This window comes from Pimephales promelas, chromosome 7, assembly GCF_988280905.1.
Source record: "Pimephales promelas chromosome 7, fPimPro1.hap1.1, whole genome shotgun sequence".
Classification (NCBI taxonomy): domain Eukaryota; kingdom Metazoa; phylum Chordata; class Actinopteri; order Cypriniformes; family Leuciscidae; genus Pimephales; species Pimephales promelas.
In genome coordinates, this window is record NC_142775.1 from 30,687,922 (window position 1) to 30,709,969 (window position 22,048).

Consider the following 22,048-nt stretch of genomic DNA (forward strand, 5'->3'; position numbering starts at 1 on the left):
AGTTTTGAAATGTATCATACGATATTGTTCAAAAGAACTATTTAGGCAATTTCTGGTTCTCAGATGTCTGTGGATCATGTTCCGATGCAATGCGATGAACTACACCTGTGGTCACTCTGAATTTATGGAGAAATATCATCCCACTGAATTAGCATGGTTAGATGTAATTGCAAAGAAAATAAAGTTAGTTGAGAAATCAGTATTTGTTTGCATATTCCACTTCCTCTGATGCAATACGTATTTAGGAGTGGCTTTTTGGGAGAACTTCATGGAAAGTATTGTTTCGAGAAATATTTCCAAACACTTTCACCCTAAATCTTGCCCTAAGTCCTTCTCCGTCTCTCTGTCGCTTTAGAGATTGTGTTGAGGATGTTTTCCATGAGTCCTGATAACAGACCCTCTGTTTGATTTCTAAGAATATTGTGGAGCTATTTTCTGCACCTTTCCATCTCTCACTCTTCACCTCTCTCCTTTCTAATCTTACACCCCTCACCCCTTACTCCCACCCCCCTCCTTGTCATTCTCTTTCGGTTGTGGAGTGATCCTGATCCATGGAACTTTGAACCCCTTCCAGCTCTGCTACTGAAAATGATTTGTTAAACACCCTGTTGTGTTGATTTATTAGATAGTGATATTTAACACTGATATATATATATATATATATATATATATATATATATATATATATAAGATATATGGGGATGTAGAAAGAAAATGATTGTGGATGATATTCAATAGGATGCAACTGTGGAGTTTGGGAAGTTATCTCATCATCACAGCAACAGATGGACTAATGACGGCAAACACCCTACACATCTGTCATCTCAAAGCTTAAGCTATTACCAGCAATCCAGCTTGTGTTTCATATGCAGAGTGGGTATTCACTGCCATCAATGTTTAACATTCACATTTTCAGATAAGCTGATTGAAAAATCTAGGGGTGATATTTGATTCAAATGTAACATTTGATCCTCATGTCCAGAATAATGTTAAACATTTTTTTTTTTCATATTAGAAACATTACAAGACGGGGCCCCATGTTATCTTTCTCTGTGTCTGAAAAACTGATTAACATGTTTGTATTCCCCTGCATCGGTAATTGCAATGCTCTACCTGCTAGCTAGTTTCTATAGCTAGTCTCTAAATCAACCCTAAATAAATAGCAGTATGTGCAATGCTGAGCTGCCGGAATCCTGACAATGACCCGGGATAAGTGAGCACATAACAGGAGTTGGCTCTGGGACTTTCTCTGTGGCGGGCTCAGGCTCCCTGTCTGTGGTAGGCTCATGCATGAAGTCTGTGATGGGCATTGTTGGTGACTGGCTGGGCTCTGGGTCCAGAATAGGGCTGGTCATGTCTTTTTCTGCAGTGCAGAGGGTGAATGAAGACCCGCCACAACTCTCTAGCACCCACTCCTTATAGGCAGCAAAAATCCCCCAAAGACCATTCACGGACAGGCCTTCTTTGTTGAGGATTGGAAATATGCAAAACAAGCTGTCCAGGTAGTGAGTGAGGCAAGCCATATTTAGAACCTCAAGGGAACAATCTCCCAGTTCCAACAAGATGAAGCAACAAGAATGTCCATTATTAATACATTTCACCATATCAGTCTCATCTAATTTAGGTCCAGTGTTCTGTCAGGGTTGGCTATAATCAAATCACAGGAATAAGGCATGAAGCCAAATGAAAGTCTTTATTAAACTACACTTTAACGCTGGACAAGGAAATAAGGAAAACTCACGACTTAGTCGACATTATCGAGTGAACTCATTCAATCCCACAATGCACCACAATAACGAGTGTACAACCGTTGTAAGCTTAATGGCTAGAGAATACCCATAATGCACTGGAAGTGTCTTTCACAAAATTAATCCATGTATCTGACCAGAAGATGGAGTACACAGATGAATAGTACTTCCATTTTCCAAACCACTGGCTGGTCTAATGTGGCTATAGTGTAATATATACAGTTATGAACTCCTATTTATTCGATTATTTAAGCTGCAGTCCGTAGTTTTTCGTTTTGTGTCATCTCTGTTTGAAATCTGCAATTGCAGTTATTCACGGAATTATCAACTTTACATGGGTTGTGCCTCGGCATGGCACAGCGTGGATGAATCCAATGTTTTGAGGACAATGTGGGGCTGACCGTTATCGCGCCGGTGTGGATACTGGCATTAGGAATCACAGATTCTACTTTTTGGAAGTATGACCAACATAGTCATTTTCACCAGATAATGTCATCTGAACAAGAAACATCCACTTTTTTTTTCTGCCCAACTGCGAAAAAAAAGCATTGCAGTAAATCACGCTGATTAAATCTTACGATCACTTATCATATCACGTCAAACCTTGCAAATTATACTTTGTTCTCAAATTTTTAATGTAACAACATCAGCATTGCATGACTACATTTAATGTGTATTAGGGCTAGTTCAGTTTCCATTATTGTGCAGTCTAATTTCTATTTGTCCAACAAATGAATGTGCCTTAGAACTGGTTCTCTTTAAAAGTCAAACACATATATCTGTATTCAGATGCATATTTAAAACTGGAATGTAATAATATTTTTACCATTTAAAAGCCCTTCTGATATTATCTTTGTTTTCACATGGGACCGGTTGCAGCCTTTTTTTTTTTTTTTTTTTTTTTTTTTTGTAGCCACTCCGAAGTTGCAACGAATGAATCTCCAGTTGTCACTGGTGATTGTCGTTTGAACCTTTCTGGATCCGCCATCAAATTGTTAAGTTTAATTATAAGAGTTGGTGTGAGAAAAGGCTGTAAATCTCCACCTCCAACATCCTCACACGCCTATAGCCGAGGCTCTTTCTTTATGTGTTCAGATGTGATGTAATGACACCAAGACTTGCTTGAATTTCCTGTGGAAATCCACTAGTACCACTGGAATTAAAAACATTATTACAAGCTTAGTGCTATGGAGCTAAGGCAAGCAGATAGCTTTGAACACTGGCTGGTTATGTACTTGCTCAAACAACTATTTTTCATAATGTTTAACCTCAGAGAGTTAGGGACTGCTGCTTTAAGTTGTTTAATTAAAGTTTATATATAGTTTCCATGACACAATTTAAGATTTTTTTTTTTTTATCTTACTACTAGAGCTGTCGGTTTTTTTAAACAGTAAGCTCAAACTATGCAAAAGCAGCAGGAGTTCAGGCACACTCAGTGTCCGAATTCGCTCACTTATTTTATTTACTCCCTCAAGTGAACTATAGTGGAATATTGCAGGAAATATAAAATGGGGCGATTTCAGACTGCATAGAACTCCAAACTAAGAAGACCAAACTAAAACACAATTGTTGTTTTGATTAAAGATTAGAGGGCATGTGAATAAAAAACAGACAGACAGACAGACATTTGTGTAAATGATTTGCATGAGATCATTTGAGGAGAGTCTCTGTAAGGTAACCTGCCATGATTCCTATGGTGTCTCTGAATAACCACGCCCCCTTGTTATCTTATTAAGTTTGTTTGCCTGTGTATTTAAGCCCTGTATCTAATTCCTTCTTTTTTAAGTTCTTGACTTTTGCTCTGTTCCTGTTCCTGAGTCTTGTTCCTGAGTCTATGTCCGAATCTGTAAAGTTTTGAGTTTATTTAATTAAGTTTGCTGCACGTGGATATGGCTTCTGCCTCTGCTTAAATATCAGTGTTACAAAGCCAGATCACACTGAACGTTTTTGGAGGGGCAGGAAATTTAAGTCAGATGGTTGTCCTTAATTCAGCATTCTTCTCTAGGTTGTTTCATTGACTCACTATAAGCGAGTCCTGTGTTTCTCTTATCTAATTTACTTTTATTTTACCAATTCTTTTTCTTCCCATGCTAAAACCTTTGAAGAAGGAAGTCATTTGGCCCAAATCAAGTTTTACTTTTAAGGAACAATTGTATATATTATCAATGACACTACCACCTTGTACTTGTAGTTGTGCAGAGCTGACACTTTGCAGGGTGCATTCCAAAAGTAGTTTTGTCCTGATTAAATCAGGTAGAAATAGTGATTTGTTAACAATTGCAGGTTACCACTTTTTTGTTTTACTGTAAAAAGAGATGGATTTTATGGGAAATTGTAAGTGCAGATCGTGAGCTCAAATGGAATCCACACTGGCTTGTTGTTTCTCTTCCTAATCATATCATCTTTCCAACCTCATCAATAAATCTAGCATACCCTAGCCACTGAATCAACAAGCCATGCTCTAAAGACATCTCTTTCCATTAGGCAAACCCCTCTACATTTCATTCCTTACAGACACATATTTCATAAACCTCCTCTGCATAACAAGAGATCAACAACCCTTTCCAATAAGTCTCCTCCAGACCGGGCCTCACTCAATCTCCCAATCTTACCTCCAGTACTGATGAGTCTATTCATAGAGATTCATTCCATGGCAGGGTTAAGAAAGGCTTACCAGCCTAATGGTAACATTACAAAAGCCTGCTCCACTCCTCTGTGTGCCAGCACAAACAGACTCAACAAAGCACCATCTTAGCATTATAGTTACACCTACACAGTTTATCATAAAACTGTTGCTCATTGCAACCTCAAACTGGCTTGTATTGAAGCATATCCACTGTCAAAAATATATGCAAATTCAGTATGTAAATGCAAATTCAGCAACATTGGCCATGTGAAAAGCTGACAGGACTACTATAAGGACTTATAGTAAAAAAAAAAAAAATACAAAAAGTTATGGTACAATGGAACATCATGGAATGAATCAGTTGAGTGAATGATTCAATGGCTCACCCAAAGGCAGTTACTTCTTTTGTTTCTGAATGAATCAGTGTTTTTCAGGAATGAGTTGAGTATAATGACTTAATTCAAATGACTCTACAGCACTATTTTATGATGGCTATATATATTTTTTTGTTTGTTTTTTTTGTTTTGCGTGTTTGTGTGACGTCAAAGATCTAGATTCCTCTAGAGATATTGAGAAGATGAATAATCATGATACTTTTACTTCCTCACATAAACAGTGTATTTAATGTTAATAAAAGCCACTATGAAATTAACCACATTTACAAATTATGTCCGTTTTGACAAATAAGGACATTGTGACTGTACAGACACAGACACACACATTGTCTGATATAAATATTTCTTTGATAAATGGTCTTTTAGTTAGTTTTACCAGTTTTTTTTTAAACACATTTCCATTTTACAAGCGTAATGAGTAGGTGCAAAACGCGCAAGTCTATGAGTATTTGCAGAACTACCTCCCCTCTGGCGACAAACAAAGCTGCAACCTGAGGTGTGCGCGGTCATGGATCACACACACACACACACGTTTGCACAAGCTGTTCATAACCAAAGGAGCATCAGCTGCACACATCTTTTGTTACAGTCATAATGAGTTAATAAAGTTATTATAAATTATAAATCTGCAAGTCATTTCAAATATATGAAAGGAAAGGCATTTGAGTAAATTACACACTTACGTGTGTGTGTGAGGGGGAAACGTTTCCATCTATCTCCATGTTGAACTGTTTTATGTACTTACCACTTTTGCTTGTATCACAACGCATTCTCACCCCAAGGCGTCACCTTTGACCATGCTTCAATATTTGACGTTTTAGGCGCCCTTTAGCGTCACTTACATGACGCGATCCTACGGCGTCATCTAACTGACGCTAAAGGAAAGCGTCTGTTAGAGGACGCGGTTAGGTTTAGGTGTGGGGTGGGGGTAGGGTACACGCGATCCTAGGGCGTCATCTAACTGACGCTAAAGGGCGCCTAAAGCGTCAGATATTGAAGCATGTCCAAGGCGTCAGTTAAGTGACTCCTTGGGGTGAGAATGGGCTGTGTATCATTATGGAAACACTTTCATGAACAATATAAGTTATTCATTTGTAGGACCCGTTTGAGCCCTAGAGCAGATCGGTGATCTCTCCATTTGTTGAAAGCTTCCCGATGTTGACTCTCGTCTTATTCTGACGCCTGGCACGAGACAAAAGTTTTATTCTCTTTTTCTTACGTGGAGTTTGCATTGGGGTTTGGAATGAACTAAGCCGGTCTCTTTGAATCCATATTCTACTTTTGTTGAAAGTTGACTAAAGTCGTGTCGCGAAAGTCGTGACTAAAGTCGGCGGCAAATACACAAACCTGCCAGACATAGCCAGGCGAGCATGAATGCGCATGACGTCACGCCCAGTCTCAAATTTGAGCCCGACATTCAATCCAAAAATAGTCATATAACCATTGCAATAACTCCGAAGCTATTCAGTTAAGGTACAAAAAACTGCATAGAGTTGCTTTAAGACTATGTCTTACCCAATGAAATGGCTTGCTGAATGTGATTTTTCTTTCCTGTGGCTTTCCTGTATTGAAACAGGAATTCAGGGATGAGGATGAGTAAAATATTCAGTCAATTCAACACTCAGCTAGGTTGCCATTGATGCAACAAATTATTATGTACTTTTGATTCTCAAGTATAGTTTAAAACTACTACTACTAGATACATTAAAACATTGACTTAAGTATTTTTCTAAAGAGCTCAGTTAACTTTATTTGAGTCATTTTCCATAAAGAAATTGTTTAACTTGTGTATGTAATTGTGTAACTTAAGTATGACAATTGAGTACTTTATAATACTTAAGTTTTATAATTGTTGTTGTTGTTAGTACACTGTACAAAATAATAGTGTCTGCTGTCCTGACCCTTATAGTGCCTAGTTGTTCAGTGCATGTGTTGTTCTGAAATTGAATTTGGGAGGTGCTGTTCTTTATCAGCCTAATGTAATAAACTGTATGTCAAATAATCAGCATCACTAAAGTATGACTATTATTTTGTTTTATCTCTGTAATTGAATTCATCAAATTTAGCTGTTCATACTACTGACAATGAAGGGCACTGAATTTGATAAGTTTGTAAAATGCAGTAGCTCATGTTTCTTCACTTGGACCAAAGTAAAATCTGTATTCCCTAGTCCATGTATTGTGCCCAGGCCTCTAAAGCCCTGTGGATATTTGCTGCATGTTTGTGCTGCCTGGTATCCTAGCAGAGATGGTTATTTTAGGGACTAGGCGAGGAGAAACTGCATTCACTCCATGCTCTTCAGGGTTCATCCATGGAAATGTCCAAGATGTTTTTGAGTCAAATGAACAATGACCTTGATATTATTTTAAGATTTAATCATAAGAGTTAGCCATAAGTTATGATGCTGTCTTAGAAGGCAGCATATCTAGGCAGGAGGCTTTCATTCATCAGTCAGTCATTTTTGGAACAAAGCTGTGTTCTTTTCAGCCGTCTCACCGGAGTGATTTGATCTTCTTTATTAATAGTGCAGGGGGTTAGTCTGTATCTTAGTGTGTTTATCTGGCAAATCTAGCACTGCTGAGGTGCAGACAGCTGGGGCCGAGCATTTAAACACAAAGGGGCCTGGAGCATGGACACGGATCCCCGCAAAATCCTCCACTATGATTAGTGACTGGGGAATGGACAACTGCTCTAGATATCAAAAGGGTTCATTGCTCTGCCGTTTCTGACAAACTTACCCATGCACCAGCTCTATCATTAAAACTAGCGGCTGCTGGACGGCGTTCAGAAATGCTGACTTTGTGGAACAAGCATTTATATAATTGCTCATGACATTTTAGGACTTTATTGTTACCCTGTTATTATTATTATTACATTTTAAATGAATTTAATAAAACCTATTAATGAATTTAAATGAATTTAATAAAAAATAATTTTTTAATGAATTTAAATGAAATTAATAAAAAATAATTAGAGACGACTGTGAATATAAATGATGCTGTCTTTTACAAAATAATTGCTAATACGACACTGATTTGTACTTAATTGGTACTGTATTGTTATTACTGTTAGAATTTCAGCATACCAGTTTACATGTTTTGAATTCCTTAAGCTCAGATTCGGGAAGTGTATTTAGGCAGAGATAATTACCCTTTGTCATCATCTTGACTTGATGTTTTCGAAATGCATCATCCATCATATCATCATTAGAAGCACCAACGTCATCATCATAATTACTGTTACAATATGAAACCACTGCCTTTGCACACAACCCACAAGGGAGTATCATGTAATGTACTAGTATCTAATTGTATACCATTGCTGAGTCCAACATACTTGAGGGAACCATGAGGGAATAATTATGATATTTTTATTTTCATCATTTTCATCAACATAATGCATTGTGTGTGCTTATTTGAAGAGCTTCACAGCATGTTTGGACTTCCAGATGTGATACACTCTTTGTATAGACGAACTTGACTGAGTAACCGATCTCATACTTCAGTCTCACACAAGTTGAATGATTGCAGAAGGGGATTACCATATTTTTAGCATCTGCTCTCACTATTTTAATTAATTTATTCAATGAATATGGAGTAAACACTTTTCTATTTTATAGAAGAGCTAGGCAGAAAGATTATATGGGCTATTCAGTTAATTTGTGTGGTAACACTTTACAAAAAGGTCTTATTAGTAAACATTACTTAATGCTTTAGTTATTTGTTAGCAGATTTTTTTTGGCAGATGTTTGTTTGGTAATCAAGTCACTATGTGATAACGCAATGTGTTTAATTTGTGGAAGCCCTGATCCATTATACACAAGATTGAGGGCAGGGCTGTTATGTCTTCTCTATGACCGGACACATTTACAATAATCCAAAGTTAGCCTAGCCTTTCAGATTTCAGTTGTATGGCTTGACCCTTTTATCTCTTGAAGACTTGGTTATAAAATACAAGCTGCCCATATCCAGATTCCTCCAGATTTCAGATTCCTCCAAATTAGGGATTATATTTTTAAAAAGTAACGCCCATGTCACTAAATGTTTTGGCTTTCGAATAGTATACACAAAAAATAGACACTTAACAGGATCAAATGATGTACAACACTTGTGTACAATCAAAATCAACAAAGCATTTTGAGTCTCTTTTGCACAAAAAATCAAGCTGGTATCGCTGGTGCGACCGCCGACCCCAGGCGGTTAAAGGGGACCTATTATGCCCCTTTTTACAAGATGTAATATAAGTCTCAGTTCTGTCATGAAAACTCTCGGGAAATTGCTATGGTAATAGAGATTGGCAGTTATGTCTGTGAACGTAAACAGGAAAATCACTTGTGTATTACATCTGTGTATTAAAATGAAAGCAGCACAATATAGTACCTACTGCTATATATGCTGTTAATATGAATCAAACAACGAAAGAAAAACAGGAAATACTGTGCAAGGCGACGTCACAAAAGATAGAATCTGCAAACGGCTTGTTCTTGAAACACTGCTTGTGATTTATGGGGATTAACAAGAGGAGTGGGTGGATTTTTAACATTATAGTATGGTTGTGTACACATACTGCCAACACACATTTATGTTCAAATGTAAAAGGTAATTTTGCATAATAGTTCCCCTTTAAAGGCAACCAGTGTTGCTAATAAGGGTTTCTGAATTCAATACAGACCATTTAACATAATAGTGAATGTTATATGCTGTTTTAGAAGCCTTTTATGGTCACATCCACTCAAATTTATTTAGCATTTTCACGTTTAATCTCATATTTCTCTATTATTGATTACTTCACAAGTAATTGTATACAATTAATGTATGTCAGATTTTTCTGCACAGATACTTTTACTATTTTAATCATCCACTGGCTTAAAACAATAGTTTTCTCTTTTAGTTTTATCTTAACAAAGGGACTGCCATGGAGACTTCACTTCTCTGTGTTTGGGCTTTGTTGAACAACCCCATTCAGCTGTCTCACAGGGTGTAAAGAGTCCCCCATTTTTTTTTCTATTCTCCCTTTCCCCATAAATGCAGCACTCTTCCATGTGAAAGCAGAAAGAAACTGTTGGATCCCAGCAGGATAGAAAAAAAAAAACAGTTTCTTCACTGGTAGGTTTAGCAAGTCTCTTAAGAAGTATGTGACACCATATCCTGCCAGTTCTTGGAGTCAATATGAGAAAATCAGGTACATGAATCATGAATGGTGTGCTATTGATTAAATGATAACAATGGTGCTTTGTCTTTATGGATCCTTGTGATTCTCTTTTAGCCATTTTAGAGAACAATTTAAGGCATTCAAAGAGTTATATTTTTGATTTTGAGACATTGGCAATAGACATTGGCTCAGGTCCATCAGTGATAAAAACAGCCAGACAATCAGCTCAAAAGAACAGTAAAGAGTAAGCTATAACTGACCAAAAGAAGACCAAAATACTTTTGACAACAACACTGACATCTCAAAATAATTGTCTTATAGCTAATTATCAGAATGTGCCACAGTCGGTAGCGTTTTCAAGTTTGAGGTGCTGGACAAGGAAAGTAGCCCATACCTAAACGGTTTTTTTTCTTTTTTTCTTTTTTTTTTTTTAGCAATAATTTGACTGTGATCTTCCCCCAGGATTACAAGGAGCATGTGCATTCATGAATTAAAAACACTAGCATACGGGACTTAAATTTTTGGCCTTTGATTCTTCATTATTATGTATAAAAGATACGATTTGATTCCGTCTTTGTCAAAGCTGGATATGAAGACAGTCTTTATAAACTGTTACAGTCGAGGCTGTTGTAGCTGTAGCTCTGTTCTATTAGACTAGGCTACAGCACAACCAAATCTCACACAACAAAAATACATTACTTGCCATTAAGCAGTTCAAATAAAGCATATTCACTCCTTCGATTAGGCTAAATCTGCAAATATGTAGAAAGGTGTCAAAACAGTGTCTGTGGTCACAACTGAAAGCTCCCTCTGTTGGTGCATTTGGACGCTGTAAAACTATCATCAATCACTTGGGGGCGCTAACATTTCACAAAATTTCGGCCTTGTCATGCACTGTAAAAAATATTTTCAAGATTTGTTATCACATTTTTTCTTTTGTCAAATCAACTTAAATAATTTATTTAGTTCAGATAACATTATTTTGAGTTTTTGTTGATTAAATCAATTTCCTTCATTGTATTAACTCACTTTTTCCATTTTAATCAACTTAAAATTTTAAGGCAACCAAGTTACTTTTTTTTAAGTAAAACCAACAATATTTTTTACAGTGTAGCCTATCAATATGTCACAAGATGACAAGCCGCTGGTTGATTAAACATCGATATTTTCAGCAAGTTGAATATTTTTATTTCCTTGCTCATTTAACAACTTTAAAATTAAAGTTGTAGCTTTCAACAACCTGAAAATCTCATCTCTGGTCTTATTCTCCGTGATAGTATTTGGCTTGTGGACTTTTCACAGTTAATGTTGATAGCCTACTCCAATCTCCTTTAAAATTCTCCTCAATTCCAATAATCCCCTTTTGCCTAAGAGCAGCTTTTAATGCACACCGAGTTCATGAATGGAAACACTCGTTATGATGCCCCTGTCACCTCTCCTTTCCATGAATAGGGATGTTTTGAATATTTTAGAAGACCTCCACTTCTGCTTTTAATAACTGACAGTAGGCTATTATATATGTTAACAAACAAAGGTAACTAGCCAATAAAGATCCATTCGAAACTATTAACCATGGCTGCATTTAATGGGTCTTAATTGTGAGAAACGCGCTCTTTCCTAATCTGCAAATGATCTCATTAATCAGTCAACTTTGTCACTTGAATTACTTCTGCTTCTGTGCACAGCCCAATAATTCATCACACAGAGAAAACACTGGATAATTGACCTCAATTACTTTGTTGTCTTCCCATTAGAGGAATGACAACATCCAAACCACTTCTATTATTGAAATTGATTTTCTATTTGAGGTCGAGTCATTGTCATTCTTTGTTGGTAAACTTAGGCTGTCACACTATCATTAAAAAGCCCATATATGCCACAAAACACTACAGAGTAGGCTATATATATATATATATATATATATATGTGTGTGTGTGTGTGTGTGTGTGTGTGTGTGTGTGTGTGTGTGTGTGTGTGTGTGTGTGTGTGTGTGTGTGTGTGTGTGTGTGTGTGTAAAATCGAGTAGTTATTATCCAGCTTGCCATCAGTGTTCTAGGCTCACCAGTGTTTGCTGAAACAGCATACAGTAACATGTTTATGCAGGCTAGTTTGATAAATACGCCAAGGCAAGGCTGTAGATGCAGCTGTGCCCTGCTGATGAAGCAGGGTAATATTCAAAAGCCTGTGTTCAGAATGGAATATTAGCTTATACTTATACTGAATACTGCACACTGCTTTCTTTTTTTAAAGAATGAGTATGAATGCATAATAATTGTTTAAATCGATGTTTATCCTTTATGCAAAATATTAATAATCAATCAGATAGCCTGGTCCAATGAGTCCTGTTTTCTTCCACACCACGTGGACAGCCATGTTTATGTGCACCGTTTACCAGGGGAAGGTATGGCACCAGGATCCACTGTGGGACGATGACAAGCCGCTGGAGGGAGTGTGACACTCTGCTGGGGAACCCCGGGTCTGGCTATTCATGTGGACGTCAGTTTGACACGTGCCTCCTGCCTAAACATTGTTGCAGACCTGGAACACTCCTTCATGACAGGTCTGTTCCCTGGTGGAAGTGGCCTCTTCCAGCAGGATAAAGTACACTGCACACATCGTCCAGGAATGATTTGAGGAACATGATGAAGAGTTCAAGGTGATACCCTGGCCTCCAAATTCCCCAGATCTTTATCAAACTGAGCATCTGGGATGTGCTGGACTAAGAAGTTCGAGCCACGGTGGCTTCACCCCGCAAACCTACAGGACTTGAAGGATCTGCTGAGAATGTCTTGGTGCCAGATATGGAGACTAGTAGAGTCCATGCCTCAGTGGGTCGGTGTTTTGGCATATGGAGGACCAACATAAAATTAGGTATATTTACACCAAAATTTAAGATTTTGTATTTGAATGGTTCAGTTTTAACATAAACAAACTGGTCACACTTTAAATGAGACGACCATAACTACTACATCAAACAATTAGTGCAATGTACTTACTGTGTGCATGTTGTATTGCAAAACACGGAAACACTTTATTTTACAATCCTGTTCCCCATGTACATACTATGTACTTATTATAATAATTGCGAGAACTGGGTAATAGTACTAACCTATAACCTTAACCCTATGAAGTGACCGCATATTAGGTAAGTACATTGAAAGTAAACGCATTTGCACGTTCTGTAAAATGAAGTGTAACCAAAACACTTTTGCTGTTATTGAGGTGGGATATGGGTATAATATTTTAAATTTTAACCCAACATCATTTCACTTTCAACTGTAGTTTTTCTGAAATACATTTTTTACCCAACATTTGGGTTTGTCCATATTTTACCCAAATTTGGACAACTCAGCATTTTTTAGAGTGTAAAGAACTTGATGTGATGCATATTAGTCAATCACACATCCATGAAAGATGTAAACACCGGTAAGATTTACTAATAAACCGAATATGATTTAAATTCACAATTACCAGGTTCATTTATTATCAATAATTCCAAATTGTTGGGATTTCATTCATTTTAAGTAACTAAACATTGTTTGTTCCACAGCCATAATTTAATCATATTCCTATTTGTTAACTGACCATATTTAACCCGAATTCCGAGCAATTTGAATAAATGCATTTTGTAAAAAATAAAATACATTTAATTATTTAAATGAAATAAGACAAATGCGAATTTGTAAAAATTAATGCCACATTTATTTTTTTTTATTTTTTTTTTTGAATAGAGAAATCGTACAACTGCAAATGCATCACGTTCATTAGATTATTTTAAAACAAACTTAAATCTTAAATTTAGAATGCAGCTTTGCCTGGTGAAATCAGAACATGCCAGGCACAAATCCATGACTGGAATATGCCATTGTCCATGTTTTCAGTCGGTAACATGCAGAGGATCACAATGATGTTCTTCAAACACAGGCCTAGGCGTGATGCCCATGTGAGAATTTAAAACACAGTAGACTGGCTCAGTTCATTCAGGAGAGACACAGATGCTGTATGTAATTGGTTTAGATAATCCATATTGTGTTTTGTAGACATGTCCAGAGATTTATCCATGTTGACATCATTCTGCTTAATTTGACTGCGTAATTTTGCGTAACAGTGACTCATATTTTGGTTAACCCAACAGAACCAGCCTTATAGGTGAAATTTAGTGTATTAGTTCCAGGATATTACATTCAGAGTTCCCTAAACTGGCCTTCCTTGGCACGGTTTATCTTGTTAACCATCCTTAATAATATTACAGCTCCACATCAAAATGTGATGAAATTTCTTCCATTTTCACAATAAACACTTGGTTTATGCATGATTTAATCAAAGTAAAGGGAAGAAGCATGATTAAACTGCCACAGAAAACTATTTAGATGAAAGCACTTTTGGTCATTGCATTGCAGTCAATTATTGAGCCAATAAAACATCGTTCTCCAGCCTGAGAGAAACTCATCAAAATCCAATAAATATGTGTGCTTTTTCCCTTCTCCTAAAACGATAAAAATATCGGTGGTGAATCAGGCTTACTCATTCTTTCGTGACAACGATGGGGTGACATTTTACTACAGTGTCTGCACAGTTCCTGTCAAGTCTTGGCAGCAGACACGGTAGAATAAAAATGTTCAGTGCAATGATACATTGCTGAAAACATTTACAGCATTTACTAAAAGCTTGCAGGGAAATAGTTGAAGGGTATAGCCAGTCAGTGTCACCACATGACTCCATTTTGTGTCATGAAGAACTTTATAAGCCTGTGAAGCATCCATCATTTGCTCTCTGTTTTGGTAGAGTCCATTTTTTAAATGAATGGTGTCTCATGACGAAAATTAATCACTTTTGAAATCTTTCCTTTGCACAAAAAGGGTCTTCATAGAGGAAAGTCTGGATTTTTTTTTTTTTAATGATTAAAAAAGTTCTTTTAAGAAATGTCCACAAATTGGTTTGTTCACAGAATGGTTCTTTGTGAAAACCCTAAGGGCTAAAGGCGCACTGGAGTAAAAGGCGGATTTGACTTTATTCTTCTTAGATGGCACAACATTCAGCCCAGCACAGGGATAGTGTTTTTTTCATCATTTAGCCTATACTCCCTGAAGTAGTTCCAAACTGAGTTTATTTCTTCTGCTGAACACATAAGAAGATTAAGTTTAAGGTGGTAAGAGAATTGATGGACCCCATTGACTCCCATAGAATTTTTTACCATTATGGAAGTCAGTGGACTGTCAACTGCCAACATTTTCAAAGTATCTTCTTTTGTGTTCAGCAGAAGAAAGAAACTTAGACAGGTTTGGGACAACTGGAGGGTGAGTAAATGATGATACAAGTTTAGGTTTGGGGTGAACTACCCTTTAACAACTGGTTTTAATGAACGTGATAATTTGTCCTTGTCGATTTCATACAGCAACGCAACATTAATTCTGCGCTAATACTAAACGTTATAGCCTATTTAAATAAATAAATAAATAAATAAATAAATAAATAAATAAATAAATAAATAAATACACTATTTGAGGAAAGCATTCCCCCAGATGTTTTTTGTATTAAAAATAATGGTGAAACCATTAGACAATCTTCAACAGCATTACGGATCATTTATTTATTTATTGTAAAATATAATTATTAATTGTACTAGGCACACGTATTTCGCTTTCATTTTAAATGTATAGCTATTGCAATGTATCATATGAGGACACTGCTCTCATTCATGCATTAACTTCCTCATGCTTGTAAACTTTACCATACTTCATTAGTATTTACTATACTGTAAGTTTTTCAATTCTATTTGAGCAAGCCCTCCATCATCATCAGCACCCCCAGACCTCTCGCGCCTCCCTCCTCGCGCACGCTGTGCCATGGCAGCGGTGACGTCACCCGTGCATTGACTCGCGCTGCTGGCTGAGAGAGCGAGAGGTTGAACACAGACTGGGGGTTAGAAAGAGAGAAAGGGAGAGAGAGAGAGAGAGCAGCAGCAGCCTGGGCCCACGGACAAAAACTCACCGAAACGGATTTACATTCACCACGCATCGTCTTACCAACCCAAGTCTGCAAAGAGAGCGTGTTTTTCTGCGTGTCCTAAAGCCCGATCTATCAGGAGTTACTGCAAGGTAAGAAAAAGAACACACTAACATGTCAACTAGAGTAATAAGGCTCGCTTAAAGTTGCCTTGCTGTGCTTTCCTGGCAAAAACGTTGTTCCGTAACGCGTCTACATGCATATTGCTTCTATATTGAGAGGATCGGTGTATATGTTACAATGCAAAATGAGAAAGAAACAGGAGCACTTTGAGTGATTGTGTCTCTCGCGCTCGTCTATTGTCTACCAGCACTGTTGCCACAATAGAGATCCCAACCAACCGCCTCCTTAAAGTTGCTGGATTTGACACATCCGTGAAACGGCGAGGGTCATCTGTTGATTGATAGTGCAGTTTAAATGCCGCTTTTGGTTTGTTTTTGTTTTTGTTTTGAGACATCATATTAGAGAAAGAGTGAAATGATGGCTGCTGAGAATGTCCATTGTCATTTTCTACATGTTGTGTGCTCGCGCCATGGAGTCATTTCACATTTCACAAAACAGCGTTACCTGACATGTATATCCATTGCCTTAAGTGATAATTATCAATATTGTTGTTTGTTGTTTATAAATAAACGTAATTCACTAAGGCGAGAGTGCTTTGAATGAATTAGCATGGCAAGAAGTGCACATTAGGCTACTTGTGAATGAAGTGAATGAAACTTGGACCTTGATGTAAAGTGTTTTCAATGGTATTTAAAGGGTTATTCACCCAGAAATGAGAATTCTGTGATTACTTACTCACCCTCATGTTGTTCCAACCAAGTAAAACTTTCATCATTCATTTTCGGAACACAATTGAAGATCAATTGAAGATCACAATCGCTTTATAACGATGAACAAATTTAATTTAGGCTTTTTACATAAACATTCATCAACTCACACATCAGTTGTGGTAAACGTAAGCTCAAGTAGGCTATGTTTGCTTGTCATGCGAGAACCAATAAGGTTCATTCTCGTGTTACGCAGCACGTTTGAGCTTCTGCAAGAGAACCAATGAGGTTCCTCAAGCAGTCTCAAGCTATGTTCGCTGATCTGTGTTAATATGTGAATAAAAGCCTAAATTAAATCTATTTGTCATATAAATTCATCATGTCTCTTTAGAAAATGTGGATGACTCTTAATGACTTTTGCTTGCCCATAATCTTATGAGAACTGTATACAAAAATGCAACTTAATGGTATGCTTTAAAACATCCTCAATGTAAAATTTAACCTCGTTTCATGTTTTCTATTTGGATTTTTGCCATAGAAATCTCTTGTTTTATTGAAATTGTATGTTTCAGCAAACAATGTTAATATATAACAACAGTCACATTCTAATTTTGTGCTATGAGGGGTTAAAGTTCAGTGATATCTGCTTATTGGGTTTTGATGAAGTATATAAAGCAGATCCCATAGGCTACAGCAAAATATACACAGTCTCAACAGAGGACCTCACTTAAAAAAAACATGATGGCAAATGAAAAGGCTTAAATAGTTGATTTTACGACACAGTTGAAGGTCATTTGAGAAGTTGGGCCCACAAAAAAGATTTAGTTAATTTAATACACTGTCGGATTACTTGAGTTTGTTTAAAATAGTTTCTTTCATGCACAAAGTAAACATGAAGCACCATGTGATTTAGAGTTGTTGCAGATTTTCTACATTTATGGTCAGGTTCTTAACAGTGTATTCCTTTCCATCTCCCTTTCACAGACTCTCGGTATTGCATACTTACCAGCATTATGATAATTGAATTTTACACCAGTCAGGATTTCTCCTGCCCGACTTACTGATTAAGTGGCTAAAATACTGGGCTACTTTGAAGACAATAATCCTATTTTTATAGTTTCTCAAGAAACATCCTTAGAGGATTGAAAAAGCTAACATGCTTATACTACACAGTGCTGGCACAGTGCTAATATATTCCCATCACATTCACAGAATTCCCAAAGCATATGTGTTGCAACATATGTTGTATTTCTTGTCTAAGTTTCATATCGATTTGAATGCATAATACGGAGATTTTCAGTTTCGACCGGTTCAAAGTTTCACTCTGATCACACCCTCACTACTGACATTTCTTTTATGATCGTGATCTGTAGTGTGTTGCCTTTCAGTGACAGGTATGTGGAATCTTAGGCATGATGACTGAACACGGTAACAACTCTGGTTGCATTTTCTATTACAAAACTCATGTAAGTGTCATGTTGTGTCTGTCATTGCGCAACAAAAGACAACATAATTGAGCTTATGTAATGCACCAGGAACATTGTGCCATAAACAGTGTCCCAAAGGCAATTATTGGAACTGTAATTTTCAAGAATGTAAAAAGCTGTTGAAATTATTTTTTTTTTCTAGAGATAGGCTACACTGTAAAACGTTATTTGATTAATATGTTGTGACAACATATTTTTACATCTCTTTAACTCCTCAAAATAAGTTAAGCAATTTTCTGTAAGTTCTGTAAGATTCAACACATTTTTTAAAGTCAGTTTAAATGGGTGGTGTAATGCCCTTTTCACAAGATGTAAAATAAGCTTTAGATGTCCCCAGAGTGTGTATGTGAAGTTTTACCTCAAAGTACCCTACAGATATTTTTATATAGCATGTTAAAATTGAGGGTGAGCAAAAACGCACTGTTTTTGTGTCTGTCCCTTTAAATGCAAATGAGCTGCTGCTCCCTTTCAAGAAGAGGCTGGATCTACTAGCCTGGTAATACCAGACTCTGCTACTTCACTTTGCTTTGTAGACAGTCTGGGTTAGAGTCTGGAATGGCATAATAAAGAATTGTTTTCTCTCTTGCTAGGGGGCGCTTCTTTGAAGTTTAAAATCATTGATTACCTGTAAGCCAGTCAGATAAGTTTATTTATGACGGATGTTATGCGGGATAATGACTAAAAGATAACTACACATGTGTAGAATATTACACATGTGTAGTTATCTTGTAGTCATTGATTAGCATATTCTGTCATGATAATCTATAAACTGCGTTCCCGGGGGCAACGTTTATGCAAATTTTAGGGTAAGTGATGTCACCAACCCGGGAGGAATGTCGTGTAGACCAGCCGTTTGTTGTAGTCCTTAAAAAATGATTTCTTTAAAAGACAATATCTCCCTCTTTGAACTTTGAGCGTTGTAACTTTGGAGATGTTGTTTATGCTCAAACAGCAACGTTACACACTAACTAAAGATAAAAAGTGAAATCATAATCGACCATCCCTTTAATATATTTAAATTGAAATGACTTAAAGGAGTAGTTCACTTAGTTCATCCAAGATGTCCATGCCTTTCTTTCTTCAGTCGAAAATAAATTAAGGTTTTTGATGAAAACATTCCAGGATTTTCTCCATATAATGGACTTCAATGGGAACCAAACGGTTCAAGTTCCAAATGACACCAGAGGATGAATAAGGGTCTTATCTAGCGAAACGATCGGTCATTTAAAAAATAAATAAAAAAGTTTAAGCACAAATGCTCGCCTTGCTCTGTTCTGTGATGAGCGTTCGTGACTCTCCTGTGGTTCAAACTCGTTCATCAAAATGAACAAATCTTTTTCGAGTCATGACTCGAAGGGTTCTAGATAAGACCCTTATTCATCGTCTGGTGTCGTTTAAAGCCCTTTGAAGCTGCACTGAAACTCTCATTTGTACCTTGAACCGTTTGGTTCCCAATGAAGTCAATTATCAGCAAAAGTTTTTTTTTTTTTTTTTTTTTTAAAGTGAACTACTCATTTAAACATCTATGTTGATTGTACTTAATTTAAGGCAGAAATTTTTTTTTGACAGTGTAAAAATGATTATTAATCAAATTATTTTTTTTAAACATTAGTATTTACTAAACAAATGTAAAAGGAATGGAAAATCATTGCTCATATAGCTTGGGAACTTTTCTATTTAAAAATCGATTTTCTTTTATCTCTGTGACAAAAGGAGGGAATGGTCTTTTAGTGCTGAAATGGTCTAAAAATATCCCATGCGCGCTTTTTTTTTTTTTTTTTACTGATCTCATTTACAAATGTGCTGTTTTCTGGACCCAGGCTATAGGAATGTGCTGTGCACACGGTACTCTCTCGGTACCAGCCACCAGTCTCCAAACAAAAGACTGTTTAGTCAGAGCGTTTCCCTCCATCTGAGCTTTGCCATTTATTTAGTACATGGGCATACCGTCCACCGTCTCCGAATAATGGAGCCCGCCATCATTTCTGCTGTTCTTTTTGCATGTTATTAAGTTACAGTCTGTAAAGGCAAGCTATATAAATCTATTAGTGCTGTCAGCCCTTGTTCAGAAATTATGTACTTGTGATTTAAAGATGAATCAGTCAATTAGAGACAAGCTTGGTTTTGCAGTTCCAGACATGATTTGTTTGAAATTATAGTTTGCGTTTGTTGGTAATTGCGTCTTGCTTAGAAATCTTGCAAGGCAAGTGTTTTCTGCATCTCTCAGCTGCCTTACGCCAACGTCTCCACAACTGGCTCCCTCAGAACTTTGACCTAAATGTACTTTAACTTTTCTATAAAAGGCTGTAATTATAGTGTTTATGGATTTGGCAGAGTCTTGCAAGTATTCAGCGTGCCCGCAGATAGTTTGTGGTTTAGTATTTTGTAAATGTATTGATTTATCACATACTAGTGGTTAAGGCTACCCGTTTTCCCTTGCTGGGTGGATGTCCGCTAAAATGTTGTCAGTTTGCATAGTAAATGTTCATGGCGCACACATTTTATTGTGAAATTGTGACCCTATTTAAACCCTCGATCTAAATCTGTTGAATGGATCTGGATGGTATGAATAAAAATCCCACTTTATTCATCGTCTCCATAAATTTAGATTGTGGAAATCGTGTTGGGAGGGAAAGGCTCGCATCTGTAACATCACGTCACAGCAGAGTTCGTGGTTTGGAACTGGAAATAGCTTTTTGTCGTTCTAAAGCAAATTTGAATCTTTCCCAAAATAAGAGCCTTCAAAAAAGAGAGAAAAGGCCCAGATTGCCAGCTCCAGAGACAGACATCCCGTCTAATAGAGCACACAGATGACGGTTAAAGGTCAGGCTGGAGTTTTGTTATTTTATCATAATCATTTGTAATCTCTCAAGCAGGCATTATGCATGCAGCATATTTAGCAATGATGAAAATGAATTGGACGGCGTGCCTCTGGTAAGAAAGAGGATTTAGGCTATCCTGTGCATCTCAAGTGATCCTACAATGTGTCATTTCTCTGGTTGAATGGGATTGAAAGGCATTTTGCATTTTTCCGTTTGTTTTTTATAGGTCATATGTGTAGGCTAAAGAGATTTGACTGTGAAAACGATCATCCACCACTATTCCAGACTGTCTTAATCTGCAAAAAAAAAAACTCCATTTTTTTCCACATGGAATATTCAGTGCATGCAAAGCAAATATGAAAGATGACAGTTTGTGAAGATCTCGGGATGAATCTCACAGGTAAACATAAATATTTTATGAGGTGGCGTGTTCATATGAATTTGTACATTGATAACGGTACGGAAAAAAGCGTGAAGGTCCACCCCTGAACATAACCGTCACTGAGACATATAGAATCGTATGAATAAGATTTAATTAATACGAATTAACCACCCATTCGCTGAAATGTAAAATAATTAAGAATTGGTATTAGATGTTGGATGATTTTAAAGCATTCTGTGTTTGCTGGCATGTAAGATTTTAAGTTTGACAATAGTCTCAACAAAAGACAAATGTGATTGCTCAAGATCTTCAGGCGCTTCGTGTATTTGCACAAAAGCCTCATTTAGCTTTGTTTTCCATATTTATCGAGGTTTGTTGACCATAGGGAACATTCTTGAATAATTATTAGCAGTTAAGGAGATTTTTAGCTGTACATTGTGTGAAAACTCACTGGAAAATTGAACTAGACTTTGTCCCTTGGCTGAACCTTTTCCTTTCACATGCTTTCCAGGGATTATCTCAGACTTGTGTAGCGCCATAGAGCATCTTTCTCTTTATGGCTTTGTTCTTTCTTTGCTGGGTTGCAGTTTTGGCTGCTTCTTCCATCCATCCTCTTATCACTTTTTTTTTCTGTCAGACCTCCTGTAGACAGAATTATGAC

General features: G+C 36.9%; 1 protein-coding gene across 2 annotated transcripts in view; it reads left to right on the forward strand.

Annotated features, from left to right (window-relative positions):
* Positions 1–15,769: 15,769 nt before the first annotated feature.
* The window catches only part of nck2a (NCK adaptor protein 2a), a 51,649-nt gene continuing 45,370 nt past the window's right edge, over positions 15,770–22,048 (forward strand). The window contains exon 1 of one of the 2 annotated variants that reach the window (XM_089133326.1): positions 15,770–16,018. The gene's annotated coding sequence lies outside the window, so the exon portion shown is untranslated. The remainder of the gene's footprint in view (positions 16,019–22,048) is intronic. The other variant, XM_039683510.2, reaches the window with a different exon arrangement.